Genomic DNA, 18,930 nt, shown 5'->3' with positions numbered 1-18,930 from the left:
ATTTAGGGTTGCTTTCTGTGCACTCAAGTTGCGACTTGAGCTGATTTTTCACTGAAAATTTTCCTGAGTATCCAGACTTACTTTTTTTTTTTTTTGCATAACTTTGCTTTCTGCACATACTTTGAGAGTGTATAGCACTTCATACACCTCAAACTCACTGAGTATTATTTGAAATCATTGAATTTGCCTCAGTTTTGAATTGCACACTTAGTAAATACACAGTTTCAAAACTACCTCTTTCTTGAACTCTTTTTGTGCTTGAATTTTTGAGTGATTGAGCATGCCTAGAGCGCGTAGAGGCAGGAGTGGTATACCTACAACATCTCGTAGCCTGCTTATTTTACGAGACCTATCCCATTCATCTAGTGAGAGTGAAGAAGTAAAAGAAGAAATCATGGCTGAAGTACCTCCTCATGGTCCAAACGGTGGGAATGGGAATGATAATCATAATAGACCTAATAATGGTGGTAATGAGGGGCAAGGAGAAAATAATGGCCAGAATAGGATTAATGAACAACCTAGGGGTAGAACCATTAAGGAACTAACTCAATCTGATGGGAACTTTGATCCCATGCCTGGTGCTTTTCCTACTTTTAATGCAGATTTTGAAATTAAAGGTCAGTTGATCCACTCACTACCCAAGTTTCATGGCCTTGTAGGTGAAAACTCATACTTGCATCTCCGAACTCTTTATATGCAGTACTTGTCCATGAAGCCAATAGGAGCAATTATTGATGACGTTATGTAGAAGGTTTTTCACTTATCTTTGGAGGGCAAAGCTAAAGAATAGTACATGAACCTGCCGCTTTATATGGACAATGCTTATGAGTCATGGACCAGTTTGAATAAAGAATTCTTGGATACTATTTTCCCTCCACCAAGATTTCAGCTGCCCGTAAGGAAATTTCAACAACTAAGTGAGAGTTATTCGAGAAATTCTTCGAATTTGGGAGCAGATTCCAAGAGATGCTTACCCAACGCCCCAACCATCAAATTTTTAAGGAGCACTTGGTATAATGTTTCTACAATGGGCTGTCAACATACGATACACAAGTCTTGGATGTGGCTACAAATGGATTGGTAGAGAAAATGGAACTAAGGGTTGTATGGGAGTTAATAAGGACCTTTACTCTTAATAGACAACATATGAGCTCAAGGGATTCAAGGGACCACAAATTTGAAAGAGATCCACTTTCGGTCAAGGTAGCCCAAGACATGTCTGAGCTTGCAAATATAGTTGAAAGCCTCTACTCCAACAAGCCACAATCTCTTGCTTTAGTGGCTACAAGTTGTGGGGTTTGTGACTCTCTGATACATAACACTCAGAATTGCCCCAGGCCGGTTGAAGAAGTTAATGCTATGTACCAAGGTAAAGAGGGGCAATATCAGAAAAAGGATCCCTACTCAAATACTTACAATCCTGATTGGAGAGACCACCAAAACTTTAAATGGGGAGGAGGAGCAAATAAACCAAATCTGTTCCAAGGCAATTAGTTCCACAATCCTGGGGCCTCTTCAAGCAGTTTTCAAGATCCTTTCAAAGTAGTAGTGATAACCCCACAACAGGCTATGGTATCTCAACCGCTACCAAGAAGGGATGATACTTCTCAGCTCTTGAAGAGCATGGCTGATCAGATGACAAACATAGAGGGGCGAATGAAGGAGAGTGATGATAGATTCGTCTCCATAACTACCATTTTGCAAGGAATGCAAAAGGATAACTTAGATGCTCATAAGAAACTGGAAGAGCTCACTTTGAAGAACACCGATATCACCGGTTATTTGACCCAACTGTCTAATGTGGTCAATAACATACAAGCCAAAAGTGGAGGCAGCATTCCTTCCAATATAGTGATCAATCCAAAGGGCCTCAACACCATAACTTTAAGAAGTGGTAAAAAGGTTCACTTCAAAAGTAAAAAGGTGGACAAAGATGATTCTGAACAAGGGGTAGAGAGACCTCTACTTTCCCCAATGAGGCTTGGTAAATCTGAGAGATCCAAAGAAGAAGAGCTCATAATGAAGGCAAGAGCACAAACTGGGCTAGAAGAGAAGTCTACTCGAGCACAAGAAGAAGTACCTCATGAAGCTGTGGTAAAAGATGAAAGCACTGTAGAGAGTTCAGCTTACAAAGGCAAGCAAAAGGAGGATAATGCAAAGACTAGCAAACAAGAAGTCTCTAAGCCAATAGATAAGGAGGTATGTACTAAAAACCTTCCTTTTCCGAAAGCCTATTTTTTTGGTAAGAAAAAGTTTGATGCTGAGTTGGCTATTGATGCTTACACATTATTTAATAAATTGGAAATCAATATGCCTATAATCCAATTCTTGAGAGGAAAACCTAAATACTTTAATTTGTTAAAAGAACTGTGTAATGACAAGTAAAGGTTTAGGCCCCTTGAGAGAATTCAAGTGAGTGCCAATGTGTCATCCTTATTCAAAGCTGAACTACCAGTTAAGTGCCAAGATCCTGGATCTTACACAATCCCTTGTACTATAAGAAAGGTTCACATCAAGGGAGCGTTGTTAGATTTAGGGGCTGCTATAAATGTCATGCCTTGGTCGGTTTATTTGGCCTTAAGGATTAATGGGATTAAAGACACAAGTGTAGAGCTCCAACTGGCAGATCGATCTATTAGGTATCCTAAGGGCATAATTGAGAACATTCTAATTCAAGTAAAGGACCTAGTATTCCCTGCTGATTTCTATGTTTTAGACATGCTAAATGAACCTGCAAATAAAAGCACTTTGATTTTGGGAAGACCTTTCCTACAAACCTCTAAGACTATCATAAGCATGAAACACAACTGTATAACAATGGAAGTAGGAGACCGTGTTGTAACCTCTAATATGAATGAAGCTATGCGTTATCCCTTTGACAATTCTACATCCATGGGTTTAAACGCCATTAATTTAGCTGTTGAGCAAGCAAGGGATGAATATGAGGTTAGTATGCATGATAGTTATGACATCAGTTCACCTAAATTGATTAGTTCTTCTGCTGAATCATCATATGATTCTTATGAACTTGACTCATCTTTGAGTGCATATGATGAATACTTTAATTCCCTCTCTTCTATTTATTCATTTTCTAGTTCTTGTGGAGATGAGGTGCCATGCATTAATTCTTTAGAAATTAATAGCATGCTTTCCATTTCTTAGGACTTTTCTTTTCTATCAAGTTTTGATTTCATTTCTGCGTTTACAACTAATATTGGCCTTAGAAAGGGTTTGTTAGCTGATGATACAGGTACTCAAGATGTGGTCGGTGCTGGGAGTGGAGAAAAATATGAGGATATAAGCCTATGTGAGTTGAGGTCACAGCCTAAGGGTTCTCAACTTGTGATTTCATACTAGAACTGTCGAGAGGGTGGCCTTTATAACTTGGGGTTACGACTTGGAGATGTGAGGTCACGACCTAAGCCCCCTGTTTCACCTCCTAAACTTCAAACTTCAATTGCTCCATCACCTCATATCTTGAAGACTTTGGTTAAAGGGCCAACACTTTCTGAGTTAATTGCCAGTCATACACATTCTAAAATTACATACCATACTTTACGATTTTTGAATGATCTAATCCCTAATAATGATATAGGTATGGAGGTAAACCAACCTAAGGTTGTAGCTACTGTAAACTAACTCGAGCTTGGTGCAACATCTGGTAGGATTGAAGCAAGCATAGTAGATCCAAATAAAGCTGGTGAGTGCATTTCATAAGGGTCTACAAAGGGGAGTTTCTCTAATTTTGTTGATTTTCCTACTCTAATTCCCTCTATTGTTCAACCCCCAACTTTAGAACTGAAAGATTTACCTCCCAAACTCAAATATGCTTATCTTGAGCCTAAGAATAAATTGCCTATCATTATTTCTAGTTCTTTAATTGAATATGAAGAGACTAGTTTAATAGGAGTCCTTAGAAGGAATAGGGGAGCTTTGTGTTGGCAACTAGCTGACATTAAGGGAATTGACTCTACTATGTGTACCCATAGGATTTTACTGATTGAGGATTCAAGCCAATTAAACAAAGCCAGAAAGGTTGAATCCTCTAATGTCACACCTTACTATTATATCAACTTAGGTTCCATCATCAAAATCATGTTAGACCACATTGGATGGTCTTAGGCTCAATTTTCACCTTAAAAACGCTAAATTTCGGATTTTTACTGTTCATCAAGTAAAAACCCAGTTTTTCTAGCCCAACTTCAAAAATTCATAACTTATTCCAAAAAACTCCAAACAGGTTGGTTAAAAATTCTATTTAAAGCTATTTAAGTCCTCTTTCAAGAAAAAATAATCTCATGATCCATTTCCATATGAAAAAGCATCAGGTTTTTGTGAAATGCAACACTGTCCATTTGCCAAAAACCCTTTTTCCTAGACTCTAAACTTTAACTTTGAAAAATCATTAAAATTCATATACTTGGCCATGTTTAATGTATTAACTATCAAATTGAAGCTCAGGACGTTATCTTTCATCATACCAAATTTCGTGATTTAACACATTCAGGAGCATAATCAAAAAGTTGCACAAACATGGCAGTGTCAGTGTGCTTACAGCACTGTTAGCTTAATATATACATAACCAAAAAAAAGTCCACGAATTTTATGGCAAGACACCATACTTTAGTCTCCAATCTGCAGCTTGCTCATAGTAGTTTCAGCCCTAAAATGTTATATTATATTTGGGGGATGAGATTTTAAGAAATCCCAGTAGCAAGATCAATCAACCAAACATTAACATGCATCATTATAAAGCATTTCAACATTAGCTATCATAGGAGAACTAATCTTTTATAAATAGGAAACCTCAACATGCAAGGCCATGGCAACAAATGCAAGGAGCAACCATATCAAAACATCATAGTTCAACCATATAATAGCAAGCATACATGCCATAAATAACAATGCAAAGTTAACATTAATGGCTAATTAGATCCCACTACCTTAATCCAATGCTTTTTTTTTTCTTGTTGTTCCTTCTTGCTTCCACAAGTGCCAAACCCTAACATGGCAATCCACAAAAAAAAGGTAGCAAGAATCATCAACCATTCCTCATAAAATCAATATCATAACTCAAGTAACTCCTAAGCCTCTTAAAGCTTCCATCTTTGTTCTTAAATTTTTAGAGTTGATTTCCATAAACCCTAAAAATTTCCTCTTGACTCAACCCCACATGATTTTTCATGTAGATTCCAAATATCTACTTGGATTTAACAAAATAAATTTTCCTCTTCCAGTTTCAGCTTGGCCGAACCCTTAGGGTTTAAAACTCAAAAATTGCAACTTTGATTCTATGGCTTCCAACACTTGTTCTTTAGGTTTACCCTATACTATTCTTCATTTTGAACACAATGGAAGCCTCCAAACTTTAAAAAACACATCCTAGGGTTCAGTTTTAATCTTGGCCAAACCATACCTCTTGAAGTTCAACCATGAAAACTTTTTAAAACAGCACTAAACCGCTTGGATCTACTATACTTTGAAGTGTCCTAGCAAGATCTAACAACCAAACTCCCTTCCCCTTTTATTATTCAGTTTGGCCAACCATTAGAGAGAGAGGGGATAGATTTTTCAACCATAAAAGAGAAGGAAAACAAGGCAAGAACACATCTAGAACTAAGAACTCACCTTGAATCCTTGATTGAATGACCAAAGTTGATAGCTTTTCCTTGGTTCTCCTTCAAAACCTTCTCTTTTCTCTCTTCCTCTCACTTGGCCGAAACTTTGATCAAAAAAAATGGGGAGGATGAGCTCATTAATGCTCACAAAATATCTCATCTACCATCATTAATGAGAAGTCAAGTGTCAAGTGCCTACTTAGTCTTGCATTTTCCCTTTTAATTAACTTAATGACAATTGAAATTAATTTTGAAAGTCAAGATTCTCTCCATTGGTAGCTTGACACTTGGAAAGCTCTGATTACCATCCATTAAAGGCTTGACAAGTGGCAACTTGTAGGCAGAGTAAAGTGCAAGACTCTGCTTCTTGCTTTATCAGTGTACTTTTACTCCGGATTTAACTTCTTTTCTATAATTATAGTGCTCTGGCCCCTGTAATTATTTTTTGTCAGATCCATAAATTATTCTCCTCATTTTTATCTTTCCAAATTTCCCTCTTTGTCTCAAATTTAATTTTCCAATAATTAAATAAAAAGGAAAACTAATTTCCTTCTCTTTATTGATTTTTCCACTTTTCAAAAGAATTGGGAAAAATCCTAGATACTTGAGGGTCGTCTTTTAATTCCATAATCTCTTATAATTCCTTGGGATATCATAGGAATTTTCTTGGGACTTTACTCTTCTTAAAAATATTTATTTGGAATTTTCCAAATAAAGACCTTAAACTAGCTTAAATTGCCCTTAAATTCCTTTATAATTTCTCTAAGGGCAAATTGGTCATAAAACCAATTTTATAATCCCATATAATTCTCAAGGAACATTGTCCTTATTTTTTCTTAATTTTCTAAGACTCAGAATTATTTTTCCATAATTATTCTTAACCAATTTTCTTTAATTAGTCAAACTTTTCATAATTAGCTTGGAAAATTATAATAATTATTTTCCACCAAAATTCTTCTATTTCTCCTTGTCATTTTTGGCCTTTAAATATTTAGGAATATTCTTATTCCTAATTGCCATATTACTGGATGTGACATCTAATTTCTGGTATGGCTAGAAAAGAAGTAGACAAACTTCTGAGAGCTGGAATCATATATGCTATTTCTGATAGCGAGTGGGTGTCACCGGTACAAGTCATGCTGAGGAAGAGTGGGATCACAGTACTAAAAAAATGATAACAATGAACTTATCCCAACTAGGGTGCAAAACTCATGGAGAGTTTGTATTGATTATATGAAGCTAAATGATGCCACTAGGAAATACCATTTTCCCTGACCCTTTATTGATTAAATGCTTGAACGGTTAGCGGGAAAGAGTCACTACTGTTTTCTAGATGGGTACTCTAGATATTTTTAAATTTCTATAGGCCCTAGAGACTAAGACAAGACCACCTTCACTTGTCCTTTTGGAACCTATGCTTACAAAAGAATGCCTTTTGGTCTTCACAATGCCCCTGGCACATTCGAACATTGTATGCTATCTATTTTTACTGAATTTATTGAAAAATGCATGGATGTGTTCATGGATGATTTTACTGTTTATGGAAATTCTTTTGAAGATTGCTTGAAAAGTCTAGACCAAATCTTAGCACGATGCATTGAGAAAAAGCTGGTTTTGAATTATGAGAAATGCCATTTTATGGTTAACCAAGGCGTCATGCTAGGACATTTGATCTCTGAAAAAGGAATTGAGGTAGATAAATCCAAGGTAGAGGTGATATCTTCTTTGCCCTACCCTACCAACTTGAAAGAGTTGAGATCCTTTTTAGGACATGTGGGGTTCTATAGAAGGTTCATTAAGGATTTTAGTAAAATTGCTTTACCTCTTTCCATACTGCTGCAAAAAGATGTTGATTTCAATTTGACCATGCATGTGAGCTTGCTTTTAATGAATTGAGGAATAGGCTACTTACTCCTCCTATTTTGACCTCTCCCAACTGGGATTTGCCTTTCGAAATTTCTTGTGATGCTTCGAACTTGAGTGTGGGGGCAATGTTGGGTCAAAGGGAGAATTTTGTTTCTAAAGTGATTGCTTATGCCTCTAAAACTCTAGATGCAACTTAGAAAAACCATACCACTACTAAAAAGGAATTGTTTGTAATTGTTTTTGCACTTGATAAGGTTAGACCATACCTAATAAATTCCAAACTGGTTGTGCTTACAGGTCACGCAGCAGTGAAATACCTCTTCCACAAACCTCAATCGAAGCTGAGGCTCTTGAGGTAGATGTTATTGCTTCAAGAATTTGATGCGGAAGTGAAAGACAGAGTTGGTAATGTTAACCATATGGAAGACCATCTCAGCAGGCCACCTTTAGAGACCAGGGGAGTACTAGATTCTGATATTATGTGTGATTCATTCCCTGATCAATTTCTATGTGTATTGTCTATTTCTCAACCATGGTTTGCTCACTTAGTTGACTATATTGCTACTGCTCTAATCCCTTCTCACTTGACTACCTTTCAGGCTCAAAAGCTTAGGAGCAAAGCCTCTTAGTATATTTGGGATCCACCGTACTTATAGAGATTGTGTTATGACTAAGTAATTAGACGGTGTATTCCAGAAGTAGAGGCTTGAGCCATTCTGGAAGCTTACCATGATACCTTATGTGGGGGCACTTTAGTGCTAGAAAAATAGCTAGGAAGGTTTTAGATGCAAGATTTTACTGGCCCGCCCTGTTTAAAGACACATTCACTTTTTGTAAGGCATGTGATAAATGCCAATGGTTTGGAGGGATTAGTAGAAGCAACGAAATGCCACAGGAACCATCTTGTTCTATGAGATCTTCTATGCTTGGGGGATAGATTTTATGGGCCCTTTCTACCATCTCAAGGTTACACCTACATTCTCCTAGCTGGAGATTACCTTTCTAGGTGGGTAGAAGCCATCCCTACACATAAAGATGATGCACCTACGATTTCTAAATTTCTGAAGTCTACTATCTTCAGTAGATTTGGAGTACCTAAGGTATTAATCAGTGACTAGGGAATCTACTTCTATAACAAGTTGCTCACTAACTTGTTGGCAAAGTATGTGGATTCCCATAGAGTGTCCACCCCATATCATCCTCAAACAAATGACCTGGCTGAAGTGTCAAATTGAGAGATTAAATGCATCCTGGAATGTATTGTCAAGCCCTTTAACAGAGACTAGAGCTTGAGACTAGATGAAACACTATGGGCCTACCGCACTGCCCACAAGACCCCTATTGGTTTGTCTCCATATCGGATCATCTATGGTAAGTCTTGTGACATTCCAGTGGAGCTAGAGCATCGATCATACTAGGCGGTTAAGAGTTGTAATGCCGATTTAGAGGAAGCTGGCCTGAACTGACTCCTTCAAATTCAAGAACTTGAAGAAATGTAGTTAAACGCTTACAATAGCTCAGACATCTACAAGTAGAAAACCAAGCTTGTCTATGATGCCGACATCTTGATAAAGAAGTTCAAGGAGGATGACAAGGTATTAAGGTATCAACTCATTTCAAATTCAAGAAGGGTAAGTTCAAGACAAGTTAGGATGGACCCTATATTGTGACGAAGGTGCATAACTTCAGGATGATAGAGCTCAAGGAGGAGGCCATGGGCAAAATGTTCCAGTACAATGGTCATCTCCTCAAGCTCTACAAAGAGCTTATACCATCTTCTTGAGGCCAGGTCGTCCCTTTCCTTCACTTCTTACTGTTCACATGATTTTAACTTGTGCTTAAATTATCTTGCAATGACTGTTTAAGACTGTGAAAGGGATTTACTCAGTAGAAGTAGTTTTAAATTCTGTTTATTATGTTTGTTTTCAATAATCTCCCTTGGCCTTGAGTTTGATATGATTGTGTTTGTGCTTCTATTCTGTCACCACCACACACTTCTTCGTATTCTTGAGTTTTCCCATATTTGCACTTAGCTCTTTTCACTTCTTTGCATTGTTGACTTTTCCCATATTTGCAGGGTGATGTGTTGTGCTTTAGTCCTGAACTAAACTTCACAACTTCCATCTTTGTTGTTTTTATGATTGGGCTTTATGTTTTGGTGTGACCGTGTGCTGCAATATGGATATTGCTTTACGTATATGTGGGACGGAGGTTTAAAAGTCGTTTTGTTCTTTGTTTGTTAGGTAGTTCTTGTGGAAATTTACCAGAAACCAAAATTTTTCAAAATTTTTGAAACTTTTAAAAGTTTTTCCCCAATCTTCCATCACTTGTTTGAAGTTTTATGCTGAATTGTTAAGAAAATATGGTGATGCATTATTGAGTTGGTTGTTTTGGTAGGGATTTTGGTAAGTAGTTTTGGTTTAGGGACTTAGATTTGAAGTTTTTCAGGGTCTAGAGGGTTAGAGCGCTCTTTGTGACCTCAACTCATGACCTTGCTGTCTTTGTGTTGTGACCTGGAGGTTAGCCTAAGAAGAGGAGCTCTTTGTGCATTGAAGTCGCAACCTTGCTATCTCAGGTCGCGACTTGAGGAAGAAACTGGGTAAAGGCTCTTTGTGAGTTGAGGTCGCGACCTCGATTCCTTCATGTTGCAACCTGACATGAAAAGTCAGGATTTTTTTTCCCTGCAAGTTCACCTTTATGTGTAACATCCTGATTTTTGGATCTAGAAGTATCAGAAATAGCCTGAATGAGATAGGCTACCAGACCCCTTTTAGTAGAGGTCTTAAAGATGATAAAGGAAGTTAAAGCAGTTTCAGGGACTAAACTGCAAAATGAATGTTTTAAGGGGCTAAAGGGTAATCAAAGTTAGAGGCTCCAGTAAAGTCTCAAAGGCCTAGAAAGAGAAAAGAGGCTAGATGCAGACCAAAGGTTAAGTTAGAAGCCTCAAAGAGATGGTTTTATGAGGTTGAGCCTAAGCAGGGATAAAACCGTAAATTCAGAAAGTTACGGCCATCAAGGGTAAAAATAGAAAATACTTAGAAAATTCTAAGAAAATCCCAGAAAATGGGAAATAATATTCTAAGGCTCTTTTGTGAAGAGAGATGACGAAAATACCCCTGAGGTAACTTAGAAGGAATTTATAAGTTTATGGCTCAATTTTGAGATGTAGAGGTAGATTTAATTGTTTGAGTCATAAGAAAACCTCAGAAAATTATGGTAAAATAGGGATGTATGATCTAAGAGACTATAGAAAATTATAAAATTAGTCTCATCCCCAGAAGACCAGCAAAATGGCTTTAAGAATACTTAAAAGCCAGTTGTGCCAAAAAAGAGCATTTTAAGGAATGATTTTTAAGTGGGGCTACATGTTGAGTTATGACCTGAGAAAATTCACAGATTTTCTCTAGAATATGAGGAATTTTATGATATTTTTGGATGAATTTTTGGAGCTCTGGATTGAATAAAATGCTCCAGTCAAATATTAAATAATTTTGTCCCCTAAATGGGAGACAAAACCAAAGAAAATATCTAAGAGCCATTATGACGATGCTGAGTCAGCGTGCTGAGTCATCAAGCGTAATCATGACACCAACGAGTCATCATGCTGAGTCATCAAGCGTAATCATGACAACTACAAGTCATCATGCTGAGTCACCAGAAGATATTTATGGACAGCATAAAAATCAGAACGCAGTATGGGAATATTTTAGACAGTCTTTTGTCTACCCGTTATAGTGAAATCTCTACTGCATGACTCAGTAAGGTTAAGTAGCCTGTTAGTAGAGCTAATTATTTTCATCTTTGCTCCTCTAAGATGGCGCCATATATGTACCTTTTATTGGCCAAAATTTTAAGAAAAAGTTGTCCCGGTGGTACAGGGTAAGTTAGGACCCGAAAAATATCTGATATGGTGCAAGATTGGCTTGATAGGTGGAGAAATAATTAAGAAAATATTTTTGCACGAATTTCCATTTATTTTATCCCTATTTTAATGCCATAAATGATGAAAGGACATGAAAGTGACAAGTGTACGGTTAGATGAGAAAAAGAGAATATTACGTGTACGGCTAGATGGAAGATACATGTATGGTCGGATGCAAGACACATGTGCGGTTGGATTAAAGACATGTGGCTTGATGATGCAAGCATGATGTCATCATGGTGAGGTAAGCATGATGTCATAAGACACTTGTCACCGTAAGATCAAAAGAGAAAATGGACGGTCCAGATCGAGCCACGTATTTTTAGGATCAACGGTCCAGATTCAGCCTGCTTTTCTATAAATACCCCCTCCCCTCCCTACCATTTCATCCAAGCATAAGGAATCCATGGGGAAGTTCTTGCAAAATGGTTTCTAGAGAGAGAAAGAAGAGGGAGAAAGAAAGGCCAAGTGGTTCCAAGCCAGATCAAACTCTAAAACAAGGTATGTGATGGTTATAGCACCTGATTTTATGCCTATTTCGGATTAGTTACTGTGCGTATCGGATTCTGAAATTTTGCATGCTTAAATTACACTCTGTGAGCTTTAAATCCATGGGTAGAACGTTTCATTTGGATATGTGTACAATTTATGGTGATTTTTCAAAGTTAGGGTTTGAAATCTGGAAACAGTATTGAACTTTTGGAAGAGTTTCAAGTTCCGTACAATTCCGGTGCTGTTTGGTGTAGAATTGGTTCTTGAAACTAATTTTAGTGTAAATTTAACTTAAGCATCTTTCAGTGAGACTTGGAACCACTCAATTTGGATTTTTCTAGAATTAATTATGAATTTTCAAAGTTGAGCAAAAATTCTGAAAATTCTGTGTGAACAGTACCTACGAAGCAAAATTTTCAGATTTGATCTTCTTGAATCTAAGACCATCGAAAGTGGTCCTAATTGACAAGAAATGGATCTTAAGGATGGGAAATGATAAGATTTATGTTAGAAAAGTTGGAAAGAAAACCCTAAGACTAAGAGAAAGGGTTGAGATTCAAGAAAGCTAGTCTTGAACTTTATGTAATCTAGTGGTCCTAATGGATTGTATGATCAATGTGACTATGTTTAGGACCTTTGGAACATCTAAGAGGATGTTTGGTGATGTTGACTGAATGTCCACATGGTTGGAAAGACAAGGGAATCAAAGGAAAAGCAAGGGGAAAGCCATGTTACAAGGTAGTGAACTTACCTATACTGTGTGCTTGATATGTATGCTTGCATGATGTGATTGTGTTGCCATGATGTGACTAAGCTATGATGAAATGTTTGCAAAGTTATGTTTGCAAGTTTATGTTATGTTTTGCCTTGGCAATATGTTATGGAAGCATGAAATGCTTTAGCTTACTTTCCATGGCATTCATGTGTTAATGTTATAACATGTCATGCATGTGCATTATGTCTTGCATGCTTATGGGTAGTGTTTGCTACTGAGATTCTCCCGAATCTCACCCCTCCATAACCAACCATTTAGGTCAATCAATGATGGGCAATAATGGCATGAGAAGCAAGGAGAAGTAAGCGGAGAATTATTCTTGTTAATGGATGAGATTGTTGATAAATGTATAATTCTACTATTTTGTGAACTATGTTATGGATGCCAATGATGCCATGTATTTAATTATAATATTTATGGTATGAATGTAAGTGTATGAGCATGAATGGGAAAGAGTAAGGCCATGTTATGTATGCCAAAGAAATAAAAAGAATTAAAGAGATGTTAAGGGATAAAACGTAAGTCCTGGAGCAGTGAGTTTGTAGCTCCAATTTGACCTATCAAACGAGTGAGTTAGGTCATAATGTTTGGCAAGAAAAGAGATCTAATCTTTCTCTTTAAAATGAGGGGTAGTTTACCCGATTCTGATAACCGAGCAGAAAGTTATGCCTTTGCAAAGTTAGGCAAAAATACAGTAAAATCCGAAAATGAGCAAATGAACAGCAACATTTTCAAAGGAAATTGAGCTTGAATTTCAAGGCAATCAGTTCAAAAACTATTTTTCCTCAAAATTTTATCCAAAGAGATTTCTGTAGAACTTGGAATCACTCAATTTCAATTTTTCTGCAATTAGTTATGAATTTTCGAAGTTTGTCACATTTTAACGTGACAATGAATAGTAACCCGTAAATGAAAATTTTCAAACTTGATTTTTCATCAATTGTAGCCTTCAAAAGTGATTCCAAACGCTTCCGCAAGGAAAGTTAATTAATTTAAACATGAGGTGTTACATTTTGCCCTTACTTATTTCCTCCCTAATTACCATTTTGCCCTTAAACCTACCCTGGATTCCAGCCTTATACATTCCAAGGACTTAAAACCCTAATCCTTTCTTTATAAAACCACACATAACACTCCTCTCAGTTTTTCATTCCCTCGCACGTTCACTTTCCCTTCGCTCATGAAACATCCTACCTTTAACCCCTTAGAGTGCACATTAGTAAGCGTTATGGTTCAAGCAGGTCATGACACAAGCCCATGGATTTAAAATTTCAACATAACTACTCGGATTACTATTCACGGTTTAAATTTAGATTTCAAGTCCAATTTTAAAAAGTCATAACTAATTCCATAAAAATCATATTGAGGTGTTCTAAAATTTTACAGAAAGCTCCTTCAATTCTCTTTAAGAGAAAAATATCAAACTGGACTTATCCATGACCAATTCGTATAGTTTAATCAATAAAAATTACTATTCATTTGGTAAATTCAGGAACCCCAGATTCTGTGCCTTAATTTTGAAAATCAGTATCTCCATATGTACACATCCAATTAAGGTGATCTAGCTCTCATATTAAATCTTGAGATATGTACTATAACTTTGCCAAATTTTGTGGCTTAACTTATTCATTTGGTAGGTCAAACTGGAGCTACAAACTCACTGTCCCAGGACCTACGTTTTATCCCTTAATCTCTTTTTACTTTAATTCTTTCTATTTCTTTGGCATACATAAATTGGGTTTACACTTTCCCAATCATCCTCATACATTTCTATTTATCCCATAAATATTGTAATTAAATACGTGGCATCATTGGCATCCATAACATAAATTACATAATAGGAGAATTACACATTGAATAATAACATCATTCATTAACGTCAATAATTCTCCACTTTCTTCTCTTGGCTTCTCGTGCCATTATTGCCCACCATTGATTAACCTAAATAGTTGGTTAAGGAGGGGTGAGATTCGGGAGAATCTCAGTAGCAAACACTACCCATAAGCATGCAAGACATAATGCACATGCATGACATGTTATAATATTAACATATGGATGCCATGGAAAGTAAGCTACATGAAAGAGAGCCTTAATTGTCGTTCGCTTAGAGGTTCTCGCTCAAAAATTTATCCAAGCTATGTAGTAGTGCAAACTCAGGTCGTTCTCTTTTGGGAGCCTAAATTAGATGTCTAAGTTAGATTAATGCTATGCAGAGTAATGAAAAAAGGGGTTTTTGGTGTTTTTAGCCATTAATGAAATACCAAAACTAAATGCAATTAATTCAAATCTAAGTTACTATGTTTTTGGATTTTTCTAAGATAGTAGTAATGAAGTGAAGTTAATGATATGTAATCTCTTGAATACAGTTTTGAAGCAATCATAGTTCAAAATAATTTTGGGGGTAGAAATCACCAAGTTTTCTAAATGAAAACCTTAAAGAACTCTTTAAGTCTAGGATCTTAATCAATGTCACCCATTTCATAAGATCCTATTAAGCTCACTTTGTGTGTGTATTAAGATTAATTAATGCACTTGGTTAAATGCAAGCCCAGATCAACTCAACAATCACACATTACCATGCAAGACAGAGAGTATCAAAAGAGTTGCATAGAAACATATATGTAACCACATATATTGAAGCTCAAATTCAACATTAACTAATCCAATACACAAAATGATCATCCAGAATTGATTACAACCATAATCAAAATAGTTCAGCTCAAATTTACAAATCCTAGACCTAGAAATTCATAAATAAAGTACTAGAACTTATAGATGAAGCTAACTCCCCTTTGAAGCTCTTGGAACTCATGCTTCTTCCACCATATTCAAGAGTTGAGAAGCTTAGCTAGTCATAACTCTTGAATCAACTCCAACTAGGTATTGTTCTTCAACCATGGCAGCAGCAGATGGAAGAATTGGAAATGGGATTAGGGTTTCTGAGGTGGAGATGAGAGAAAAGGATGAAAAATACGAAGGTGGTGGCTGAATAATGGTCATCTCCTCTCATCATACCCAAAATAGGGTTTCTAACCCGAAACTTACGTGCATGGGTCGGTTTCTGGGGATGGGTAGGTCAAAATTTCCCGAAATGGTCGGGTCTTAGATTTGCTGCTTCGAGAGGTTCACCGCGGCGAAGAATGGGTTCGTCGTGGCGAAACATGGCAGAGAGACCTTTCTTCACGGATGGGTTTTCGCCGCGGCGAAGTGAGATGTGTGCCGCGGCGAACTTAGGTAGAGGGTCTTTTCCTGCTTCTTTTGCCTTGAGTTCTTCAATTCTGGCCCAAATCTTTAGTGTCCTACAATAAAAAAGTAACAAATTGAAGTACCAATTGTCCTAGAAGTCAATTGAATCCAATTAACAACCAATTATGACAATTTAATCATCAAAATGACACTAACTTAAAGTAAGAACCATAAATCTCAGTTAAGCACAATTTTCATTAAAAAGGACCAGAAAGTATGACAAAATCATGGATAATGATATGAAAAGAAACTAATATCTTGAGCTCAATCACTACAACATTTCATGCTTTCATAACATATAGCCAAGGCAAAACATAACATAAACTTGCAAACATAACTTTGCAAACATTTCATCATAGCTTAATCACATCATGGCAACACAACCACATCATGCAAGCATACATATCAAGCACATAATATAGGTAAGTTCACTACCTTGTAACATAGCTTTCCTCTTGCTTTTCCTTTGATTCCCTTGTCTTTCCAACCCTATGGATTTTCAGTCAACACCATTAAATATCTTCTTGGATATTCCAAGGTTCTAAACACATCAATACATTATGCAAAACAATTATTAGAATCAAGTCATCAACTTATCTCTACTTGATTCTTTCATGAACATACTTGAACTCTAACTCTTGAGTTTCAATTCCAACTTTCCTAAAATTATTTCCACATACTATCCCCACATAATTTTGCATGTAGAATCTATTTCCAAGCTCAAAACAATCAAAATCCAATCCTAACAATTCAGAACAGTCAAGGCCGAATAGAATCACAAACTAAGAGAAAGCTGTATTTCTTGCAAAATCAACACAGAACCACTTGATTATTGTTGTTTCCAAGCCTTTAAACTTGTTTCTAACATCTATTTCATCTTTCCCTAACATTATCAATTTTGTGTAGCACCTTGGCTTAGGGTTTAACCATCCAAAAATCCAATCAAACCAACCACCAAGCTTACAAAGAGCAAGGGAAGTGGAAACTAGATCAAAATCCATAAACATACCTTGATTTGAGACTTGGATTGGCATGGGATCCTTTGCTTTTTCCCTTCTCCTTCTCCTCCCTTGCTGTTCAATTTTCTCTCCCTTTCCCCCATGAATGGCCGAACCATTGCAAGCATTAGGGGTATGGATATTTATAAAGGATTTGGACAAATCCTAGCCTTTGATTCCAAGCTAATCCTAGCCGTTGATCTTTGTTTCTTCCCCAAGAAATTTGCCACACGTGCTGCCTTCTCTCTCTCCTATTAATCAGCATTTTCTTGCCCAAAATATCTTCAAAATCTCAGACCAAGTGGAAGGGAAACAATCAGCCACATATGCAAGCTTATTTCACAAGCTTACTTGAGATATTTTGCAAAGTCATGATTAAACCTTATCCAACCAACTTGACCATGTGCATGGGCTTAGGGAGCACGAAATCCTCTGATTCTTTAGGCTAACTAAATGCCCCAAATCTGGTTTGGAATCAATGGGATTAATCTAGTTCAATCCCAACTGTAATCCTTTATCCAATTTTCTCCTTTTAGGCCTTTATTAGGAAAAGTAGCTCAGGGCCTCCAAAAATTCATTTATTTCTATAAAAAATCCACATTTAATATAAAAGTATGATCTGAAAAGTTTGGGGATTTTTCATAACCTCTAGCTATTTATTTCACATTTTTCTCCGAAATCAGGCTTTTATCGATAGAATTTCAGAAGTAAATTCCTCATAAATTATTTACTTCACTTCTAGTGCTTGGGAATAATTTTATAAATTTGCATATATTCCAAGGAACTTACCCATATTTTTTATTGAATTATTGAGGCCCTTATATAATTAAAATAATTATATTTTCTCAATTTTCATTATTTTCTTCAAAAATCACTATTTTTGGGAAATGTCGCAATAATTTATTTTGGGCTATTTTTACTCCTAAAACATCATATATGACTCAAAAACCCCTAATTTACCCTTTTTCTATTTTAAGGGAACTTTTGAGAATTTTTCATAAATTTCTCATTTTGACCCTCAAGGGACCCGACATTGTCGGTTCAGCTCCTTTCTGGGTTTCTTAGTATTGCCAATGTACCTTCCATTGAATCTTAACTTAATCTCCTCATGGTATACTTATAGAGAAAGGAATATCCCATCCCTCTCTCCTCAACGACGTAATTAATTAAATAATATTTAATCAGAGTCGGTTTTGTCGAATTCTTTTATACTGGCTCATAACTCCATCGATATGTCTCTGGGTTTCATTCTTTCCCTTTCATCACGGGGATTTCCTTTAATTTTTCTCGGGTCAAAATTCAAACTCTAGACAGCTATTTTGACTTCCCCGGATAAGGTATAAATAGGCTTTAAATTTAATTAAAGCTAACCTTGTCAGTTTCTGGGGACGGAACTAATTTTACAATTTGTGTAAATTCCTCAACTACTGTTCCCCAGCTTTTCCTACTTATTTGAGGCCGTCTCGTAGCTTAAATAATTCAATTTAAGTTACTATCTCAAATTGTCCAAAACCCTAGAATGACTTCAGGGCATTTCGGTCATTTTTAGCCTTATATCAACTCTGGGATTCTATTCCCATTTTTCTGGAATTTTTCTAAGTCATTTGGGCCCTTTTTGCTAAATTTGAGCATTGGCTAACTAAAACTTTTATTATTTACAATTAGGTCCCTACTTGGCCTAGGAATCTTTTCTTTGCAATTTGGTTCCTCCTTAGGCCCAACCTCCGGAACCATCTCTTGCAAGTTTTTGGCATAACCTCTGGCTCTTAGTCGTTTCCAGTTCGCCATTCTTTAGTCCCCGAACACTATTGTTTTACACATTTACCCTTGGAAAATCTCTTTTTCATTCCGAGGGATCTCCGGGACTTTCGTTGCATTAGACTTAGTAATCATCCTTTCCTTGTGCTATTACTTGTATCTATGAGCCAAATTTTGGGATGTTATAGCTCACATCTGTTCTCCTTCTTCAAATCACGACCCTCCACTCTTAGATTCTTCAACAGTTGCATCTTT

The sequence above is a fragment of the Neltuma alba genome, unplaced genomic scaffold, assembly GCF_004799145.2.
Source record: "Neltuma alba isolate B1F8T4 unplaced genomic scaffold, ASM479914v2 tig00010170_pilon, whole genome shotgun sequence".
NCBI lineage: Eukaryota > Viridiplantae > Streptophyta > Magnoliopsida > Fabales > Fabaceae > Neltuma > Neltuma alba.
Note: the sequence above shows the minus strand (reverse complement) of the source record.